The sequence below is a fragment of the Amblyomma maculatum genome, chromosome 1 (genome assembly GCF_055883805.1).
Source record: "Amblyomma maculatum isolate TAMU_Amacu chromosome 1, ASM5588380v1, whole genome shotgun sequence".
NCBI classification, from domain to species: Eukaryota; Metazoa; Arthropoda; class Arachnida; order Ixodida; family Ixodidae; genus Amblyomma; species Amblyomma maculatum.
In genome coordinates, this window is record NC_139344.1 from 205052003 (window position 1) to 205059193 (window position 7191).

Consider the following 7191-nt stretch of genomic DNA (forward strand, 5'->3'; position numbering starts at 1 on the left):
TCTTTGTATTAACTCTATGGTGTTGACGGCTGCCATCTTGATTACTGTTACGACCAAGCATCCGCATTTGCGCGCTCTATTGTTCGCCTGTGGGCATGGAAAAGTTTTGTGAATATGTGGTGATGGTCCATTGGCTCTAAGTGAGCCTGTTTCCAGGAATCCTGTTTTGTAAGCATGTTTTGCTTTGTGGACAACCTGCAAATGCCAAATTGGCCCTGTCAAGAGAACGTCTGGAAAAACACAAAGAAACGTCCCCCTGCGGGAAATAGCAGGAAGTGCTTTCTTTTGTTCACCCTTCCAGTCGAGAAGTGCTATCCTCCAGTGATGAATGCCTCCTATCCAAAGGAGACGACAGAGTGACATGTCCGCTGACGTGCAGGACAAGAGAAGAGCATGACTCATACGGCCATTAAGTGATTTCCCGGGAATGCAGGAAAGATTTGCAATTGTCGAAAAGGGACCATGTTGGGAGCCCTATGCGGCGCCACGTGCACTCGGGTTTCTGAGAAGTAAAACCCCCAGAACCAGCCTGTGGTTTCTTTGCTGAAGAATAGAAATGTACCTCCTCTCCTCGCCGTTCCCAAGCTTTTCCCGCCAACAAGTGATCACGCCCAACGAATGAATGCCGGACCAGTCAGTGCTTCAGACCATCAGTGCAGTGATGTGTTCGATTGGATGCCGATACCTGAGGGGCGTGCCCTGGATTTGGTTGGTCAGCATCTTCAGAGAGGGGCTGGACATAGGGGGTTTTTAAGGACGCTGCAGAGCACGAAATGTCGCTCTGGGCCCTGGGTAAACGGCTCATCCAGTCGCTTCTCGCTATGAACTCTTAACGCTTGTCATTTTGCTGATGTACCCTTCTTCTTCATGTAAATATTCTTGTAAATACGTTTTCTCAAAGTGCCAGTAAACCTGCTTGTACATATTTTACCAACTTCGAAGATTCAGTCCTTCTTCAACCCGGAGTCTCTGCACGCTACCAAGTGAAGGCCGGGTCGCCATAGCCCCAGCGTCACGACAACTGGTGGCAGCGGTGGGATCTGAATCTACAAGCCACAACATCTGGTGATTGGAGGTGGATCTGAAGCTACAAGCCACAACACCTTGTGATCGGAGGTGGCATCTCAAGCAACAAGCAGGAGCAACAATCGGCCAACAAGAGGGCAGCTCGGAACATCGATCGCATGTGTGGGTGAGTGCTTGGCTTTTCTTCTGATGTGGACCAGGTTCTAGAACAGGGTTAGATTTTAGAACTGGTAAAAAGTGTTGAAACGCCTTTAGGTTTGGTAGTTTGCACTGTTGTTTTGGAAGTAGCCGACACTCGGAGCGATCATGGACCTACAAAAGCTGCAGAAACCGGACCTGTTGCTATTGTGTGAGGAATTGGGAATTGATACAAGTGGTTTGGCACGAAAACCTTTGATTATAAAGGCAATCACAGATTTGGGAGCCGATGATGAGGAGCTCAGTGAAGCATGGAACCTCATCGGTCAAAAAAAAGGAACAGCTCAGACAGCAGAATGAGAGGGAAAAAGAGGAAAGGGAGCGCGAACGTCAGAGGGAAAAAGAGGAAAGGGAGCGTGAACTTGAGAGGGAAAAAGAGGAAAGGGAGCACGAACGTGAGAAGCTTGAGAGAGAAGCAAAAAAGCGGGAGCTAGAAATTGAGCTCCGGAAATTAGAAGTAGAGTTGAGCAAGAGGTCGGGCAATTGTCCCCAGCTAGCGGTACCTCTTCTCAACAAGGAGGCAGATTTCAAGATGTCAAAGTACATGCAGCCATATGTGATATCAGGGGATATCGGTCTGTATCTGGGTAACTTTGAGCGAACTTGCGAAGAACTGTCCTTCCAGCGAGACACGTGGTCTCAGAGATTATTGACGGTTCTGCCCTGCGAGGCAGCGGAGGTTGTCGCGCGGCTAAACAAGGAGGACGCGGACAACTACGAGAAGGTCAAAGCTTGCCTTCTGATTTTCGGAGACAGAGATGTGCAGGCCTTAACACGTTCAAAGGCGCGAGAACTAGCTACACTGCTCATTCCAGAAAAATCCACAGCGGAGGAAACGGCAGTTAAAACAGTGGTAGATGCGGAAGATAGCAGGTCAGAAAGCTTTGAGAGCGAGGCATCTCAGATAAGTCTACATGAAAGTGAGCTTGATGAGACGCGGAATGAGGACGTTCTTGAGAGTAACCTCTTGCCGCCAGTGTCTAGTAATCTCACGAGACTTTTAAGTGGAACCCGAGAGGACTTAGCTATAGAGCAAGCCAATGATCCCAATATACAGGAGATAAGGGAGCGCCACCGCGCCACTAAGACAGCAAACAATATTTCTTTCGAGATGAGAAAGGGAGTGCTGTATCGCTTATTCAAGGATAAGCGCGGAGTAGAGCGGGACCAATTAGTCGTTCCCCAAAAGTACCGCGGAGACTTACTGCGACTTTCCCATGGCAGCTCGTGGTCATGTCACCTTGGAATAAAGAAAACAAAGCAGAGGCTGTTGCAAGAATACTATTGGCCTGGATGTTTTAAGGACACGGAAAATTTTGTACGGTCATGCGACACGTGCCAGCGGGTTGGAAAGGCGCAAGATAAGTGGAAAGCTCCGATGGTGTTAGTACCAATCATTACCGAGCCTTTTCACCGGTTAGTAATAGATATAGTTGGGCCACTTCCTGTGACCGAGTCAGGGTACCGTTATATCCTCACTATGTTATGCCCAGCCACAAAGTTTCCAGAGGCTGTTCCGCTGCGCGAGGTGACGTCCGAGAGTGTAGTGGATTCGCTGCTGTCAGTGTTTGCACGAGTTGGATTCCCTTCCGAGGTCCAAAGTGATCAGGGTAGCGTTTTCACGAGTGTCCTCACCACCTCATTTCTCGAGCGATGCGGCATTAAGGTAGTGCATAGCTCGATCCATCATCCGCAGAGCAACAGCGTAGAAAGATGGCACTCTGTTCTCAAACGAGTCCTGAGGGGACTGTGCTATGAAAACAAGCGCGAATGGGATACCTGCCTGCCTGCAGCGCTTTTCGCTTTGCGGTCAGTGCCGCACGAATCCACTGGATTTAGCCCAGCCGAGTTGGTGTACGGAAGGTCACTGCGCTCACCTTTGCGAATGGTGCGCGAAGCCTGGGAGGGGCGCGGAGAAGACCCAACAGTAGTAGAATTCATTCTGAACCTCTTGAATCGCTTACATAACACTAAGGAACTCGTTGAGGCCAGCATGAAGTCAGCCCAGGCTCGTTCCAAGGTGTACTATGATAAGTCAGCCCGTCAAAGGACGTTTTGTATCGGGGACCAGGTGATGTTGCTGAGAAGTTCAAGGCAGAATAAGCTCGAAGTACAGTGGGAAGGACCGGCTGAAGTCGTTGCAAAGCTTTCTAACACTAACTACGCAGTGAAAATTCCCGGTAGGCGTAAAGAAGTGCGCATTTATCATTGCAATCTTATGAAGCCTTATGTGCAGAGGGAAGCCGTGGTAAATCTAACGTTAAACCTTCCCGAGGAGATGGGGGACAACTTGATTTGCCTCAGCGGAAAAGGAAGCAACGCTCAGGAGCTTCTCAAAAAGACGGAGCAGAGAGGAGAACTAAAGAAATCCCAGCTGTCCGATCTGGGCGAGATAATAACAGAGTTTGAGGCCTGCTTCGTGGACAGGCCAGGCAGAACTGATTTGACTGAGCACGATATTGAGCTGACTTCAGACGTGCCAGTGCGATCAAGGTGCTACCGATTTTCTCCAAGGCAAAGAGAAATTCTGGATAGGGAAGTAACTCGCATGCTGGAATTGGGAGTAATAAAACCCTCGGAAAGCGATTATGCTTCGCCTATGATCTTAGTAGAAGCTCCAGGTAAAGACCCTAGGCCTGTGGTAGACTACCGAAAGCTAAATTCTCTCACCAGGGATCAAGTGTATCCTATTCCGAATATTGAGGAGAGAGTAGAACAGGTCAGTAGAGCGGCATATGTGACTACGCTGGACCTTACTCGAGGATACTGGCAAGTACCGCTCACTGAACGCGCCAGCAGATACGCGGCTTTCGTCACTCCGACGGGCAGCTACCAGCCAACAATGATGAGTTTCGGGCTCAAAAATGCTCCATTTTGTTTTTCCCGACTCATGGATAGGGTTTTAAAGGGGTGTGAAACATTCGCGGTGCCTTATTTAGACGACATTGCGGTTTTTTCCGACTCATGGGCGGACCATATGGTACATCTAAGAGCTGTACTGAGCCTTTTGCGTCAAGCTGGACTAACCGTAAAGGCCGAGAAATGTTGCCTGGCAAGGGCGACCGTGGACTACTTGGGTCACAATGTAGGTCAAGGTTTCAGGAAACCCAGCGAGATTAAGATTTCTGCGGTAGCAGACTACCCGCGGCCGAGCACGAAGACGGAAATTCGAGCATTCCTGGGTCTGACTGGGTACTACAATCACTACATCCCTAACTATTCAGCTTTGGCTAGCCCTCTGACCGACGCTCTCCGCAAGACAGAACCGACAAATGTAGTCTGGGACGAACAAAAGGAAGCCTCCTTCGTAAACCTGAAGGCTGTGCTGATTAGCCGTCCGGTATTGCGAGCTCCAGACTATGGCCGAGAATTCACGGTCCAGTGTGATGCCAGTGATCGAGGGTTAGGTGCTGTACTCTGCCAGAGAGATGACGACGGTAATGAGCACCCCGTGCTCTACTTGAGCAGAAAACTGAGTTCTAGAGAGAGGGCTTATTGCGCGTCAGAGAAGGAATGCGCTTGCATTGTATGGGCCATTCAAAAATTGCAGTGCTATCTTGGAGGGGCCAAATTCACCGTAGAGACGGACCATTGTCCCCTGGCTTGGCTGCAAACTGCGACATCGAAGAACAGTCGCCTTCTTAGGTGGAGCTTGATTTTACAGCAGTACAATTTTGAAATAAGATACAAAAAGGGGAAGTTAAATGGGAATGCGGACGCGCTTAGCCGCTCTTTCTAAGCGGTCCGAGATGTTCCTCACCATGTATCCAAATTGATAATCAGGTTTTTTTTTTTTCGTGCGCTTGAATATAGATGACTATGTAAAGCAGCACGTTTGGTTTTCGAGGCATACGTGGGTCCTGAACGTCTTGAGAGTGGGCTTTTCTCGAACAACAATGGCAGTTTTCTTTTGACCTGGTCTCTTCAGACGGGAGCCGAGTGCTTGCTTCGACATGTGGTTGAGTTTCAGATAGCTCAAGCAATTTGGCCTACAACAATCAAGACAACGCGACAAGCAACAGCGAGCTTCAAGCGTTCACGTGCAGGCCATTAAGTCGTCTCTTCATGCAGCAGCTGCGGCTGCTGCCCTCCGAGTCTCTTCTGGCGGGGGAGGAGGCTGTTACGACCAAGCATCCGCATTTGCGCGCTCTATTGTTCGCCTGTGGGCATGGAAAAGTTTTGTGAATATGTGGTGATGGTCCATTGGCTCTAAGTGAGCCTGTTTCCAGGAATCCTGTTTTGTAAGCATGTTTTGCTTTGTGGACAACCTGCAAATGCCAAATTGGCCCTGTCAAGAGAACGTCTGGAAAAACACAAAGAAACGTCCCCCTGCGGGAAATAGCAGGAAGTGCTTTCTTTTGTTCACCCTTCCAGTCGAGAAGTGCTATCCTCCAGTGATGAATGCCTCCTATCCAAAGGAGACGACAGAGTGACATGTCCGCTGACGTGCAGGACAAGAGAAGAGCATGACTCATACGGCCATTAAGTGATTTCCCGGGAATGCAGGAAAGATTTGCAATTGTCGAAAAGGGACCATGTTGGGAGCCCTATGCGGCGCCACGTGCACTCGGGTTTCTGAGAAGTAAAACCCCCAGAACCAGCCTGTGGTTTCTTTGCTGAAGAATAGAAATGTACCTCCTCTCCTCGCCGTTCCCAAGCTTTTCCCGCCAACAAGTGATCACGCCCAACGAATGAATGCCGGACCAGTCAGTGCTTCAGACCATCAGTGCAGTGATGTGTTCGATTGGATGCCGATACCTGAGGGGCGTGCCCTGGATTTGGTTGGTCAGCATCTTCAGAGAGGGGCTGGACATAGGGGGTTTTTAAGGACGCTGCAGAGCACGAAATGTCGCTCTGGGCCCTGGGTAAACGGCTCATCCAGTCGCTTCTCGCTATGAACTCTTAACGCTTGTCATTTTGCTGATGTACCCTTCTTCTTCATGTAAATATTCTTGTAAATACGTTTTCTCAAAGTGCCAGTAAACCTGCTTGTACATATTTTACCAACTTCGAAGATTCAGTCCTTCTTCAACCCGGAGTCTCTGCACGCTACCAAGTGAAGGCCGGGTCGCCATAGCCCCAGCGTCACGACATTACCCATACTCGCCCGCGCGCTCTTACGCACGCTCGCGCGCTGCCGATCGCTCCGCTGGAGAGGGCTCCCCAGCGGGGCGTAAGCTGAGCGTCGTAAAAACGCTGGCCAGCCCAGCGGCGTGCGCATGCGCAGTGGCATCTCCGCTCGTCCGCTCCGCTGGCCGTAAAAACGCTCAGCTAAAACTCTCTGGCGCGACAGAAATCTCCCCACCTCCTGTTGACGAGCAAGGGCGACGCTCTCTCCCTCGAGCGCCGAGCTTTGCCAGCGTTTGCACACACACGCAAGCAAACACATGACGGCACAACAAGTCGGGACACGTTCCCTGGAAGAAGCGTAGGGCGGCCGATTGCACGACGTTGAAATGGTCGAAATGCTTGTTGCTTTGACTGATGCTGCGCTGCGGTGGCATCGGGTGTCGCTCATGACGGTGGCGAATCATAACAGGCGCTACAAAATGCGATGCGATGCAACGTGCTACTGTCGCCTTCATGTAAACAATGCTAGTGTCGGCACACTACTGTGCTATCCCTGGCTCCGGCCTGGCCACGATTAGAAACTGAACCTGGCAACGCACAACGCTATAGTATGGTGACTAGAAGGGGGAGGTGGCGCGACACGACCGAACATTCCGCCGCTTGATGAAAACCCGCCTTCGGTTCATGCCGCTGCCACTGGTCGCCATTGTGACGCTGCTGTCAACTCTCATATGTAGGGTGCCTCGATGCTGGCCATCAAGGCACCCTACTCCGATGCTTTCTCCTGCGCGCGCCGGCGTATTGCTTGAGGCATTGAACGCAGATTTCTCATCACTCAGGCCAGGTAGAATGAGAGGAAGAAGATGACTACACAGTATGAGAGAGCACTGAACAAGG